The sequence below is a fragment of the Engraulis encrasicolus genome, chromosome 2 (genome assembly GCF_034702125.1).
Source record: "Engraulis encrasicolus isolate BLACKSEA-1 chromosome 2, IST_EnEncr_1.0, whole genome shotgun sequence".
NCBI lineage: Eukaryota > Metazoa > Chordata > Actinopteri > Clupeiformes > Engraulidae > Engraulis > Engraulis encrasicolus.
Window position 1 is genome coordinate 57,461,357 of NC_085858.1, and position 14,934 is coordinate 57,476,290.

Sequence of the window (14,934 nt, forward strand, 5' to 3'; positions counted from 1 at the left end):
CAGCGTTGAGAGCTTGGCGTTCCAGACTGAGTCCGCGTCGTCACGGCAACCGGCGGAGGCGGTGGAGAACGAGCGTCTGCGAGACTCCGCCTCTACTCTGCGTTCTGCGATCCGATTGGAGCGCGCCAAGAGGGAGGGGGCGGAGCGAGAGTGCCAGGCCGCACTGCAGGAGTTTGGACGACTGGAGGAGAGACTACAGGTGAGGGTGTGTGTGTGTAGACACGTGGGTGAGTGTGTGTGTACACGTGTGTGAGTGTGTGGGTGTACACGTGGGTGTGTGTGTGTGTGTACACGAGGTGTGTGTGTGTGTGTGTGTGTGTGTGTACACGAGGTGTGTGTGTGTATGTGTGTGTATGTGTGTGTGTGTGTGTGTGTGTGTGTGTGTGTGTGTGTGTGTGTGTGTGTGTGTGTGTGTGTGTGTGTGTGTGTGTGTGTGTGTGTGTGTGTGGAGTGCCAGGCTGCAGGTGTGTGAGTGTGTGTGTGAGTGTGTGAGAATGTGTGAGAGGCTGCAGGTGTGTGTATGTATGCACTAAGTGTGTTTATGTGTGTGTGTGCTAACTGTGTGTACACATGTGTGTGAGTGTGTGTGTGAGCGTGTCTAATGTAATTGTAATGTGTGTGTGTGTGTGTGTGTGTGTGTGTGTCTGCAGGCAGCTGAGGGTTGTCACCTGCGTGTGCGTGAACTGGAGGCTGAACTGCGTGAACTGCAGGTCTCTACTTCTCTTCAGTTTATTTACACTGACGTGATTATGTAATGTTGCATGTTTGATCTTGTTTTTCTCCATATGTTTTATTAAGTTACAGTATATATAGTGTGGCTTACTTGCCTTGCATACCAATGTATGAGGTAGAAGTGATTAATATTGCATGCTTGATTTTCTTGGTTTTCTCCATTCTTTCTATTACTACACTATACCATACTTAACTATACTATACTACACTGTACTGTACTATACTACACAACACTACACTACACTACACTATACCATACTTAACTATACTATGTTTCGTGTCTCGTCTGTCAGGCGTTGAGACGTACGCGCTTCATGCTGCTGGGGGTCTACACTATACTATACTATACTACACTACACTACACTACACTACACTACACTACACTACACCACACTACACTACACTACACTACACTACACTACACTACACTACACTACACCACACTGCACTACACTACACTACACTACACTCCACTCCACTCCACTCCACTACACTCCACTACACTACACTACACTATATTACACTACACTACACTACACCACACCACACTACACCACACTCCACTCCACTCCGCTCCACTCCGCTACACTACACTACACTACATACTCCACTACACTACACTACACTACACTCCACTCCACTCCACTCCACTACACTACACTACACTATACTACACTACACTACACTGCACTACCCTATACTACACTACACTACTCTACATTACACTACGCTACACTAGACTAGACTACACTACACTATACTACACTACACTACACTATACTACACTACACTCCACTCCACTCCACTACACTACACTACACTATACTACACTACAATACAATACACTACACTGCATTACACTACACTACACTACACTACTCTACACTACACTACACTACACTACTCTACACTACACTACACTACACTATACTACACTACACTACACACACTCCACACTCCACTCCACTCCACTCCACTCCGCTACACTACACTATACTATACTACACTACACTACACTATACTACACTACACTACACTATACTACACTACACTACACTACACTACACTACACTACACTACACTCCACTCCACTCCACTACACTCCACTACACTACACTACACTACACTACACTACACTACACTACACTACACTACACTACACTACACTACACTACACTACACTACACTACACTACACTACACTATACTACACTACACTACACTACACTACACACTCCACTACACTACACTACACTACACTCCACTACACTACACTACACTACACTACACTACACTACACTACACTACACTACACTACACTACACTACACTACACTACACTACACTACAATACACTACACTACACTACACTACACTATACTACACTATACTACACTATACTACACTCCACTCCACTACACTACACTACACTACACTACACTACACTACTCTACACTACACTACACTACACTACACTACACTGCACTACACTACACTACACTACACTACACTACACTACACTACACTATCATACACTATACTACACTATACTACACTACACTACACTACACTACACTATACTATACTACACTACACTATACTACGCTACGCTACACTATACTATACTATACTGTACTATACTATACTACACTACACAATACTATACTGTACTACACTACACTACACTACACTAAACTATACTATACTATACTATGCTATACTGTACTGTACTTTAATGTTTTCTACACTATACTCTACTGTCTTCTTTACTGTACTCCAGGCGTTGAGACGTACGCGCTTCATGCTGCTGGGGGTCTACACTATACTATACTATACTATACTATACTATGCTATACTGTACTGTCTTCTACACTCTACTCTACTGTCTTCTACACTCTACTCTAATGTCTTCTACACTCTACTCTAATGTCTTCTACACTCTACTCCAGGCGTTGAGGCGTACGCGCTTCATGCTGCTGGGGGGCGGGGCTGAGGAGGACGGAGGGCTCGCACAGACACTACTAAGCCACGCCCCCGAGACCGACACCCCAGAGGTAGGCGCTCTCTCTCTCTCTCTCTCTCTCTCTCTCTCTCTCTCTCTCTCTCTCTCTGACACCCTAGAAGTACACTCTCTCTCTCTCTCTCTCTGTCTGACACGACACCCCAGAGATACGCTCTCTCTCTCATTAATTCTTCTTTTTTTGGGATATGCGGGTCACATTCACTCAGTGACACAACCTCTCTCTCTCCCTCCCTCCCCATCTCTCCCTCCTCTTCTCTCTCTCTCTCTCTCTCTCTCTCTCTCTCTCTATCTCTCTTTCCCTTTGTCTCCCTTTCTCTCTCTCACTCCCTCCCTCCCCATTTCTCTCTCTCTCATTCACTCCCTTTCTCTCTCTCTCTCGCTCTCTCTCCCTCCCTTCCTCCCTATCTCTCTCTCTCTCTCTTTCTCTCTCTCTCTCTCTCTCTCTCTCTCTCTCGCTCACTGTATCTCTCTCTTGCTGTCTCTCTCCCTCTCTCTCTCTCCCTCTCTCTCTCTCTCTCTCTCTCTCTGTCTCTCCTCTTCTCTCTCTCTCTCTCTCTCCTCTTCTCTGTGTAGGATGGCGGTGTGAGGGATGGGCTGGGCGGGGGGATGGGCGGTTCTCATGCGGAGTTGGACTCGGTGTTTGAGGGTCGCCACGGCGATGGCGATGGCGAGGGCCTTCTGCCCAACCCGGGGCCCGTCAGGAAGAGCTGCAGCGACACGGCTCTGGACGCCATCGTGGCGCGCGACGCCTCCGGGAGACGACGCGGCAGCTACGCGCTGCACGCCAACAGCGTACGACGCAGAGGCATGTCTATCCTGAGAGAGGGTGTGTGTGTGTGCGCGTGTGTGTGTGTGTGTGTGTGTGTTATCCTCCAGGTTGAAAAGCCCTATTGGAGAAGTATGATGAGCTGTTGGCTAAATAATAACCTGTGTGTGTGTGTGTGCGTGTGTGCGTGTGTGTGTGTGTGCGTGTGTGTGTGTGTATTCTAGGTTGATGAGCAGTACCATGCCTTATTGGAGAAGTATGAGGAGTTGTTGGCTACGTAATAACGACCTGTGTGTGTGTGTGTGTGTGTGTGTGTGTGTGTGTGTGTGTGTGTGTGTTATCCTCCAGGTTGATGAGCAGTACCATGCCCTATTGGAGAAGTATGAGGAGTTGTTGGCTACGTAATAACGACCTGTGTGTGTGTGTGTGTGTATTCTAGGTTGATGAACAGTACCATGCCTTTTTAGAGAAGTATGAAGAGCTGTTGGCTAAATAATAACGACCTGTGTGTGTGTGTGTGTATTCCAGGTTGATGAGCAGTACCATGCCCTATTGGAGAAGTATGAGGAGTTGTTGGCCAAGTGTCGCCGCCACGAGGAGAGCCTTCGCCACACGGCGGTCCAGACGTCCCGCCCCGTCTCCCGAGACCCCTCCCTCAAGGACGGGCACGTGGGGCCGCACGGCAGCGCACACACACACACCCTCGCCCACGCACACACACACACCCTCACCCACGCACACACACACCCCTCCACATCCACCTCCACCTCCACCCCTCTGCGTATGGTGTGGCGGGGGCGGGGGCGAAGGGTGGTGTACCGGCCGTGAAGACAGGAGCTGTGGAGAAGCATGCAGGTCAGTAATGTTAACCCTAGCATGCAGGTCAGTATAGGGGCCTGGAACTTCACTGCACACAATGAAATCTTAGCAAGCTTATTTTTATTATTTCATGTGAAAACATCTGGTAACATTTTCTATGAAGCCCATATCTATATCGCATTATTAGCGCATTTATAACAAATTATAATGCACATTATAATTACTTACAACGCATTACAACTACACGATGATGTTTCATGATGCTTTATGTTAACAGTAATGAATAACCATGAATCTAGCTTATAATACTTTATAAATCCAAGGGTATTATGAGTACTCATGACTGGATATAAACTACAGGCTGCCTGATGGGGCTTACAGTACATTATGATGCATTATAGATGTGCATTATACAGTGCATTATAGATGCATCCATATGAACTTCACTTTACTTAGAGCACACATTGACGACTTATGATCTCACATGAAACATTATAGCATCGTATGAGCCCTTATGACAGTTTATCATCCAGGTCTGTGCATAGAGGGGTATAGGTGCTCATAATGTACTATAAGCCCCATCAGACAGCCTGTAGTTTATAGCCAGTCATGAGCACTCATGACACCCTTGGATTTATAAAGCATTATAAGCTAGATTCATAGTTATTCATAACTGTTAATATAAAGCATCGTGAAGCATTATGAGTGTAGTCATAATACGTTGTAAGTAATTATAATGTGCATTATAATTTGTTATAAATGTGCTTATAATGTTGGCTTTAAGTAAAGTGTTACCGAAGATCTTAATGTATAAAGCTAGAAATCTAAAAAAAAAGGTAGAACTCAAAGACTTTAGACGTCTTTGAAGACATTTGTCCAAAGAAAGTGTTGATAATCTATACCTAATCAATACACATTGATACAATGCCGTTACTGTAAACAAGCTGAATACAATAATCATTTCTACTGCCCCCTCTTGTTACATTAGCACAGGGGTCCCCAAACTTTTTTCTCTGGGGGCCACATTATCGTTCCTGACTGTGATCAGGGGCCGGGATCAATCATGTGGGCTGTAAACTAGGCCATTGTCTGTTATAGCCATAATTTCAAGCACAAAATAGTTCATCATTACAAGTGATTTGCAAAAGAAGTGAGTACTTCACATGTTTTTCAGTTTGAAATGCCACAGGTATTCATTTTAATTTCTAATAACCATGTAAAAATAGCAAGGAAAGGTTAGAAAAATATGATGATTGACAGTATGAGTGATACAATAGAAATGGCAGGCCTGTTTATACAGTGAGATGAGAAACTATCAAGACAAAACGTCTGGTGATTCACCTTACCATTATTTTGATAAACAAAATAAAATATTTAAAAAATATATTTTATCATTATTTTTTTCTGTGAGGATTGCTTCTTTGGGCCAGTTCAAATGGTGAGGTGCAGAGAGGTGGAGGGCCGGTCAAAGGGGCGTGGCGGGCCGCATCCAGCCCCCAGGCCTTAGTTTGGGGACCCCTGCCTTAGCATAATGATGTTTGAATGAACAGCTTACTCAACAGTAACATCTCTTGCGAATTAGGCTATTACGTAATACAGTTTGCTAGCTGTCTATTTTAGTTACTCTTGCAGTGTATGGGTAAACCATTTTGCCGAAAATCAAGTTTATTGATTTTTTTGACGTAATGTGATGTACTGTTATGGTTACAGGCCAGAGCACCCCGGAGTACAAGGCCCTCTTCAAGGAGATCTTCTCCCGCATCCAGAAGACCAAGTCGGACATCAAGACCAGCAAGGGAACCAAGCAGAGCAAGCCGGCCAAGCAGGCCAAGGCAGCCGGCAAGCAGCCCAGCAAGCAGCCCAGCAAGTCCAGCAAGTGAGGAGAACTCTGCAGAGGAAAAGGAGAATGCTCCCCTTCACGTCCAGTACAACCAGGACACGACATGCAAACAAACCAGGAGTCGACGTGCAAAGAAAGAAACAAAAGCTGCTGCAGCGCAGGTGTCTTCTTTTTACTTTTATTTACAAGTGCAGAATAAGGTTTCGATGCACGAGCCTTTTCTTCTTCTTCTTTCTTCTTCTTCTTGTTCTTCTTCTTGCTGTTGGTGGGCTATGCTTCACTGATACATGCCACAGTGCCACTTGCTGACACCAAGGAGATTCAGAAACAGCAGGAATGAGGCCAGCAAGTCCAGCAAATCCCTATGGAGCAGGGTCTGGCCAAGTAAACCTTTTTTTTTGCCCAATCATCGCTATGGAAAGCCATTCAGCCATTCAGTCTTTCATTTTGCAGTTGTCCAGCAAAATGGCATGTTTTTGTTTTGTTTTGTTTTGTTTGCAGCAAGCAGGTCATCAAGGCCAACAAGTCTACACAGACTGCCCAGCGGTACATGTCACGAATGCATTACAGTATTTTGAGGATGAAGGAAGACTATAGTCAATGATCATCTCTTAGAGTAAGATAAGTCAATCTACGCCCACTCAATGTAAAGGAGTGTGCTGCATTTGGTCTCCTAAAGGGGGCGCTGTCCATCCTTCTGTTATTCTTTCTGTGGTGTTTGGTGGTGGGTTGGCCTGCGTGCTACCGCCATCTACAGCGGAAAGAGAACTCCTTATGCCCCGTGTACATCGAAGGCGAACTAAGCGACCTGCGCGGCGGAAGTCATTGTTTCTCTATGGAGGGAAGGCGAATAAAGCTACCAGAGCGAATTCGGCAGGAGCGAAGCTTCTTGAGCGACCTGGGCGAATGTTGACAATTGAACTCAAGCTAATCTTAAGCGAATTCGCTATGACGCGGTTCGGCGAAAACCAATTGGAACGTTCATATCGAGGAATGTCCCAGGCTGTCAAGACAGAGCCGTTATGTGATTAGCTGAATCAAACATGTCAGTGCAGCGTCCAGAGCGAATAAAACTAATTCATGGCGAAACTTCTTCAACCACCCCAGCTACCTGGGTTGCGTTGGGAGCGCTTGATGTACACGGGGCATTATTCTCAACCTTAAGTCTCCAAAGGTCTCTTAACCGAAGTTCTCCTGAAGGGGGTGTTCACCTGATGTCACATGGATCCCGGAAAAGTACGAGCTTGAAGTATCTCACTCTAATAGACGATCACTGTTACACACGAAAAGGTGGATCTTCTCCATGTCTGCCATTTTGAATTTCCAGAAAAATACATTTGGTCATATGTAGTAAATATTCATGAAAAGCTGATATTTGGCAATAGGCAGCACAGTTTCAATGAGCAGCAGAGTTGCAATACCTATTCTGACCACAATCCTACACAGTGCACTTTTAAGTTTTTTTTTGTCTCATGGGGCTCTAAAGTTTTTCCTTGAGTGACATCCTGTGCAATGACTCTTAAGATGACCAATGACCAAACGACCCTCGTAGGGTTTTTGCTGAGGTAATTTTCTAGCATGTGGACCTTATGAGAGAAGAGGGCTTGACAGAGGATCATGAAGAAGGAAGGTAACACTTTACTTGGCGCCTGCGTCATACGCATGATATGGCAGTGTTAAAACAGTGTTAAAACAGTGTTAAAACAGCGTCATAACACAGTCATGAATGAGTCATAAACATTAGGCCAATGATATATAAGTGTTTTATGGTCATGAAAAATTGACATTGTTTGGGCTGTCTTTACCGAATGTCACTTGACAACAGCAGTCAATGTCAAACGTTTATGACATGTTGTTAATGACACGTCCATGACTGCGTCACAACACTATTATGACATATGACTCCAACGTCAAGTCTTAGCAGAATGAAGAGACACATGAGAGCACTTGGAGCACTACATGTAGGCCTATAAGGTGAAATGTTAATGAGGATGAGGATGTGAATCTGAACTGAAAAGGTGAAAAGGGAATATTGTTTAAGTCAGGAAATCTTAACCAAAGAGAAGACTCTGGAGCAGAGCAGCACAGATGCAATGCTGTACTCATTTTAATGAAGTGCACAACATAGAGTTTCATCAGAGTTCATGAGTAGTATGGAGAGAAGAGCCTAGTTATCAGAATTGAAATAACAAAAGTATTGCATCTGTCCTGCTCCGGTGTCTTCTCTCCAGTCAAGATATCAAGTTCAAGAAGTTTACTGCCATGTCGACACAGTCTATAGGAATTTTTCATGGCATATCGCCAACATCAAATGCATACAATTGACAAGCACACAAAGATATCCTGTCTGTCTCCGGTTGATGCACCTGATGTCAAAACAGCAGCGTGTGGAATTACCCCTTTGCTATTGTTTGAGTTGAGTCAGGTTAGATAGCAGTTAGACCAACAGGTGAAGTCACCTACTCCTGTATTTTATAATGACACTCTGAGATCATGACTACTTCTCCAATGTCAAGTGTATGAGCCTTGGAAATGTGTGAGCCTAACTAGTCAAACCCAGTGATTGGATACTCTGAAGGACGCACACTAGACTTTGGGAAAGGCCCACTGACTGGTGATGCGAGACCTTTGCCTTGACCTTTAAAATCATAGATGACGCACATGGTGTCCAGTACATGATCATCAGTCCTCATTATGTCTGTCCCTTTGTTTCTCTTATGCTCACCTGTGTACTTTTGAAACTTGTGAAGGGTGAATGTGTGTTTTGGGTAAGATGTTAAAGGGAAGATCCGGTAGCCTACATGATTGGTTTAGATTTGCCTTTTTTAAACCATCTTCATGACTGGTGGCCTGGCTGCTGAGGGCAAAACCTTATTTAGATAATTATCTTATATTCATTATCATATCTCATAGTTGTCTAATATTGCTGCAAACCAACTTGACAGTAGGCTTAGTTCAAAACCCCACCCTAATTGTACATATCAATGCCCATCATATTGTTTTCTTCTTGCCCAAAGTCAAAGCCTAACTGGAAACTTAGTTAAATGAAATCTTCAAGTTGAAGTCTCACCATGGAAACCTGTCAGATAAAAGATAAAAACCTAAACATGCCTGAAACAAAATAAACTTGAAGATTTGCTATAACGTTAAGACGTAATAAACGCCATACATCTAGTTAGTTAAAAGGCTCATCCTTACCGTAGTGGTCTGAGAGAGAGAATCACACTAAGTACTTACTATTGTATACTGGCTAGTTTATATACCTAGGCTATTATTGGCCAGTGTATGCGTAACCGTTTGCCTTTGCACCCCTGCCTAGATGACTTCCAAAGGAGGGCCTTATATGCAGCGTAGTATGGTCTAATGTTTATTTAGGGGGTCGATCGAAGGGTCGCAGGTTCGAATCCTGTAATACTCGTCGAGATGTGGTTGAGAGAGCATATCAGTGGGCTGTAACCTAAATGACCCAGAATGACATAAGGTCCTTCCCTTATACTGGACGTACTGTGCTGTGTTATAAGACGTGCAGTTTAACCCAGTAAGACACAGTTCCTGTTACAATGTCCTGTCGTATTGCATACTGCAGCAGTCTTACCACAGTTTGTATCCCATAAGGGCTGTACCAAATAAGTCACAAACATATTCTTAGGTCCAAAAGGAGGCCTGAGCAGAAAAACAGTTTGGGTCTAGAATGATCTAGAGTGCATTAGAGTATCAGCAGGGTATGAAAATGTAGTGTACACGATGTGCAGTCCAATAGAGCAGTGTTTCCCAACCTTTTTGTCTCATGTACCCCCTAAGCCTTTTCGTTGTGCCATGAGTACCCCCTAACTGCTGTTTTACATCACTTTTTCTATTGCAGTGTGTCTATGCTCCATGTATTTGTTCAACTTAAAATTTTCCAAGTACCCCCTGCAGTGTGCTCACGTACCCCTGGTGGTACACGTACCACTGGTTGGGAAACACTACANTAGAGTGTCAGCAGGGTTTATCCCATAAGGGCTGTACCAAATAAATCCAGTGGGGAATCATTAGGGTTTAAAACACAGTGTACACCATGTACAGAGCAGTGGAGCAGAGCAGAGCAGAGCACTCCATAGCTTTCTGAACAGCACAGGGGCCACATGGGACCTTTGTACGGCTCTTACGTCAAATGACAAATATACAAAGATATCTACCCAAATAAGACCTACAGTACCTATATATTAAGGTACACAGTGACCTTGACAAGATACGTATATGACCTGTAGAAGACTAAGAGTGAAAGATTTTTTAAAGCATTTTTTAATATGTTAATCCATTGTTGTTTGTCTACAATCCAGCCTAAGTGTGACCCTCTACCATAATGCTATGCTGAGGGTGTCTTGAAGAATTTGAGTCTCTCTGAAGTATTTTTTCAGTGCAATGCACATAGACATAGGACACACACAGAGCCAAATAGAATAGAACGAAAACCATTACAATAGAATTGAATGAAATTTGTAAAACCACAAATCTTAAAGAACCACTATAGAAAAATCAGTATGTGAATGAGCGGGACTGTGAATAGGAAATGTGTATGGTGTGGTATTCTAACTGGCACAGTATAGTGAGGGAGTGTGTAGTGTGTGTGTTTGATGTTTGTGTGTGTGAAGTGTAGTGAGGATCCACAGTGACCTTCATGAAGAAATCAATCCCATAATACCCCATCGGCACTTCCTGTAGTGACTCAACTATCCTTTCAAACAGGAGTATAGTGGACCCAACTACCCTTTCAAACAAGAAGACTCAAGTACCAGTTAAGTTACTTGAAGAATCAAGAACCCTTTCGATGTGGGTTAAAGTACCAGTTCACTCAACAGTCAGTGTACTTGAAAACCCAAGCACCAGTTCACTCAGTCAGTGTACTTGAAAACCCAAGTACCTTTTCAATCAGGAGTTCGTGTACCGGTACTTGAGGAGGAAAGTACCTTTTCTTTACGTACTCTGTAAATGTAGAGTTAGTGTACTTGAAAACCCAAGTACCCTTTCAATGGGAGTGTAATGTACTTGGAAGAATCAAGGACCCTTTCAATGTGCTGAGTGCATGCTAAGTGCCCTGTCAATGTGGAGTTAGTGCACTTGCAAACCCAACTACATTTTCAACGGGACGTTAGTGTACTTGGAAGACCCAAATCCGTACCTTTGCAACAGTTGTAAAGCCCCAAGCACCCCTTTAATGGGAAGTGCTTTAATGGGAGGTACATGTGTACTTGAGCTCTAATCTGCTTAGTTTAATTAGAAGGGACTCTCTACAATGTCTATAAAGGGAAATATGTATGTGTACTTACATGAATAGAGACATGTAGTACTTCAATGGGAAGTTGCATACTAGTAGGCTATTACTTACTTACTGCACATTATGAGTTATTGTAATATTTAGGGAAGCCATGCTATTCATTAAGAAATCAGGGCACTTGGTACAGTTTCATTGGTTTGAGAAGCTAGTGCACTTAAAAACCTGATGGGATGTGTGTGTGTGTGTGTGTGTGTGTGTGTGTGTGTGTGTGTGTGTGTGTGTGTGTGTGTGTGTGTGTGTGTGTGTGTGTGTGTGTGTGTGTGTGTGTGTGTGTGTGTGTGTGTGTGTGGAGGTCAGAGGCGATGACGGGCCCGTTCATCCTCTTTGCCCAGTTGCACATGTACTGTAGAATAAACACAGTTAGCCTATATGAAGAATAAGAAAATTAAGACTGATAAGAAACACTTTAACACTTACAATACATCTTTTAAGGAAATGTGACTTATGAAGAAAATGATAGATATCAGATTATATGAGACTAAATGAGAGTAGTGACCAGTTAACCTTAATGACGGGTGCACAGGAAGGAAGTCACGCCAAAAATCCCAATTCTAATTCCTTACCTGAGCCTTGTTTTGTGTGTGTGTGTGTATTTTTTAATTATTATTATTTTAATCACATCATCTCGTGTTGTTTTAATGCAATATGTTATGTCTGTACTGTAGGCTACAGCTTTGTGAGATGCATTGTTTTTTTCTGTGTGAATTATTGGTTCTTGTTTTTGTTGTTAGTCTTGTTTGCATGTGAGTTATGCTTCCCCACGTGGGTGGAACTGCAGCAGAGACTGCAGAGGAGACATGTTGGTGTTTGCTTACAGTAGCCTGATGTTTGATAGCCCATCACAGGGGAGTAAACACAAAGTAAACACACAAATCAACAAGTTACAATATGGCTGCTGCAGCTTCAGCAAGACCAATATGAACTCTTACCACAGAGCTGTCAGACAACACTCATACCTGGGCCAATCCAATAGCCTATCTGTAAATGTAAAAAAAGCCTAATCGTGTGCGTGTGTGTGTGTGTGTGTGTGTGTGTGTGTGTGTGTGTGTGTGTGTGTGTGATGCTGAGCACGTTACCAAAGTGTACTTGGCCATCCTGTAGCCTCCTCAGTGATGAGTGCAGTAGCCTCTACAGTCTCCTTCCCCATATACAGTCTCCTCTCCACAGGAAGCTCTCATCACATGAACATGAGTGATTTTATTTGTTTGTTTTGTCAGAATCCCTTACAAGTTATTATCTGCCTTTTTTATTCCGTGTATATATTTTTTATTGTATGTTTGTTTGTGTGTTTCGGACATTTCCCTACGCATTCCTATGTTTTACCTCACAGGTTGAAGAGGCATGATGGGCACTGGATGATTTCCGACCCCCTGTTATGGTGCAGCGTAGGTAGCCTGATTATCATCGACTTTCAAAGCTCTTTGAGACTTGGTCTGACCAAGAGCATAACAATTTACATTTCCCAAACGGCATGGTTGACCCGCTTCCCTTGGTTTGCTACTGGTTGTTTGCTTTCCTGACAAAGTGGGAGGAGTTCCCGATGTTTTGGGTAGATCAGAAACGATATTTACATTGCTCTTGGCCTAACTAGAAGCAGCGCCGAAGGTGTTGAGTCACTAGGAGGGCAAGGCCTGGCTACAGCAGGTGTGCATGTTGGTCGTTTCTGCAACGCTTCACGAGTCTCTTGCTCCTGACTGGATAGATTCGGCCCTCTGTTGTACCATCCCTCTCATGTTTTTCATCTGTGCATTTATTTTTCCTTGATTCATAATATAATCACACTGTGGTGCCTATGTAACATAACAATGCTATATTCTATTTCTCCTTTCCTGAACACTACTTTGTTAAGAAACTTATTTGAAATGTGTATCGCAACGCTTTAGCAAGTATCCAAGAAACTATGTGATCCAGCCTGGAGTCCTCCTCAACCCCTCTGCTCCGAGAGACGATTCAAGCCATGCCTTCTTAAAATGTATTGTACTGTATACAAGCCTTGTTACGCTTTTGTTTAAGAAATAGAACCTCCTGGCCTTGGTGAACCCTTGAGAGTAGACTTTTATCCATGTGGCTTAGGCAGATCCCAGCTCCCCTCATCCATAGGGGCGTGTGGCACCAGATGTTATACTACATGTATATGGATGTTTAGTAGCACATCCTGACCTGATGTTAAAGACATTTAGGATGCTTGGCCTCAGGTCAGTTCAACAGCTAACAATAATCCTTCACCAAGCGCCAGGAGTTGTTTGTTTCCCCAATACAATACAACATTGAAATGCACCATGCAGCGTGATGCCTTGTTCTTATAGTGTTTTTGTTGTTTACCCAATAATAAAGCATCGAAATGAACTGCGGACTGGGGCCTTGTTCTTAAGAGTGTGCCTGGCTCGTGTGTCAAGAACCTGGCTGAGTGGTAAACCAGGTTAATTTAACCTTGAGGCAGTAGCAAATCATCATTGATATTCATGAACAGATCAAATTTGGCAATAGGAAGCGCTGTTTCAAAGAGCAGCATAGTTGCAATATCTACTCTGGCCACAATCTTCCACGGTCCACCTGTAACGAAACAACACCTGTGGGGAATCTATCAGCATCAATGAAGATTTCAGTGGAGCCCTCTTCATTCACAACCACTAAGTTTACATGATGTTTTTAATTCAGAATTAAACGGTTTCGAGTTTATATTGATATTTCCTTTAATTCTGAATTAAGAGGTGTAAAATTACATTTTCAAAGCTTTATTCAGAATGAAATGGAGTTAATTCAGAATTAAATGTCTCATGTAAACGTAACCAATTGCACTGAAGCATTTACTACATTTAGTTTGAAGTTTGAACATCTTGTAGGAGAGCACCTTATGTTGTTTACCTTATTTCAGACCCTGCAGGGCATCTCAGAAGGAAATCTGGAACATATTTCTCCTCTCCTACCTCAACTACAGATGGAAGTATAGGCTACATATTTCCCACATGTGCATCATGCTGCCATCACTCACTCACACACACACACATGTACAAACCCCAACTCCGATGAAGTTGGGACGTTTGGTAAACAGTGAATAAAATCAAAATGCTATCATTTTCAAAACATTCAATCTATTCATTAGATGGAGAATAGTGAAAAGACAACATATTAAGTGTTAAAACCGAGAAAAAATATTGTTTTGGGGGACATATGTACTCATTTCTAATTTGATAAATCCAACACGTCTCAAAAGAGTTGGGACGGGGATCAGTGAAATTTCGTAAACATCCAAATAAGATAAAACAACAAAGAAGAACATTTCAAAATGAATTGTACTGACGGACAATATAGGTGTCCAGGTATAAGATCATCACAGAGAGGCTGAGTCACTCAGAATTAAAGATTCAAAGGGAATAATTACCATAGTTATTACATACATTTTTGAATTCCCTTTGATTTAGCACGATTGAGTGTATAT

General features: G+C 43.0%; 1 pseudogene; it reads left to right on the plus strand.

Moving 5' to 3' along the window:
• LOC134443009 (cerebellar degeneration-related protein 2-like) overlaps positions 1-8,265 on the plus strand; it is a 25,366-nt pseudogene extending 17,101 nt beyond the window's left edge.
• Positions 8,266-14,934: the final 6,669 nt, after the last annotated feature.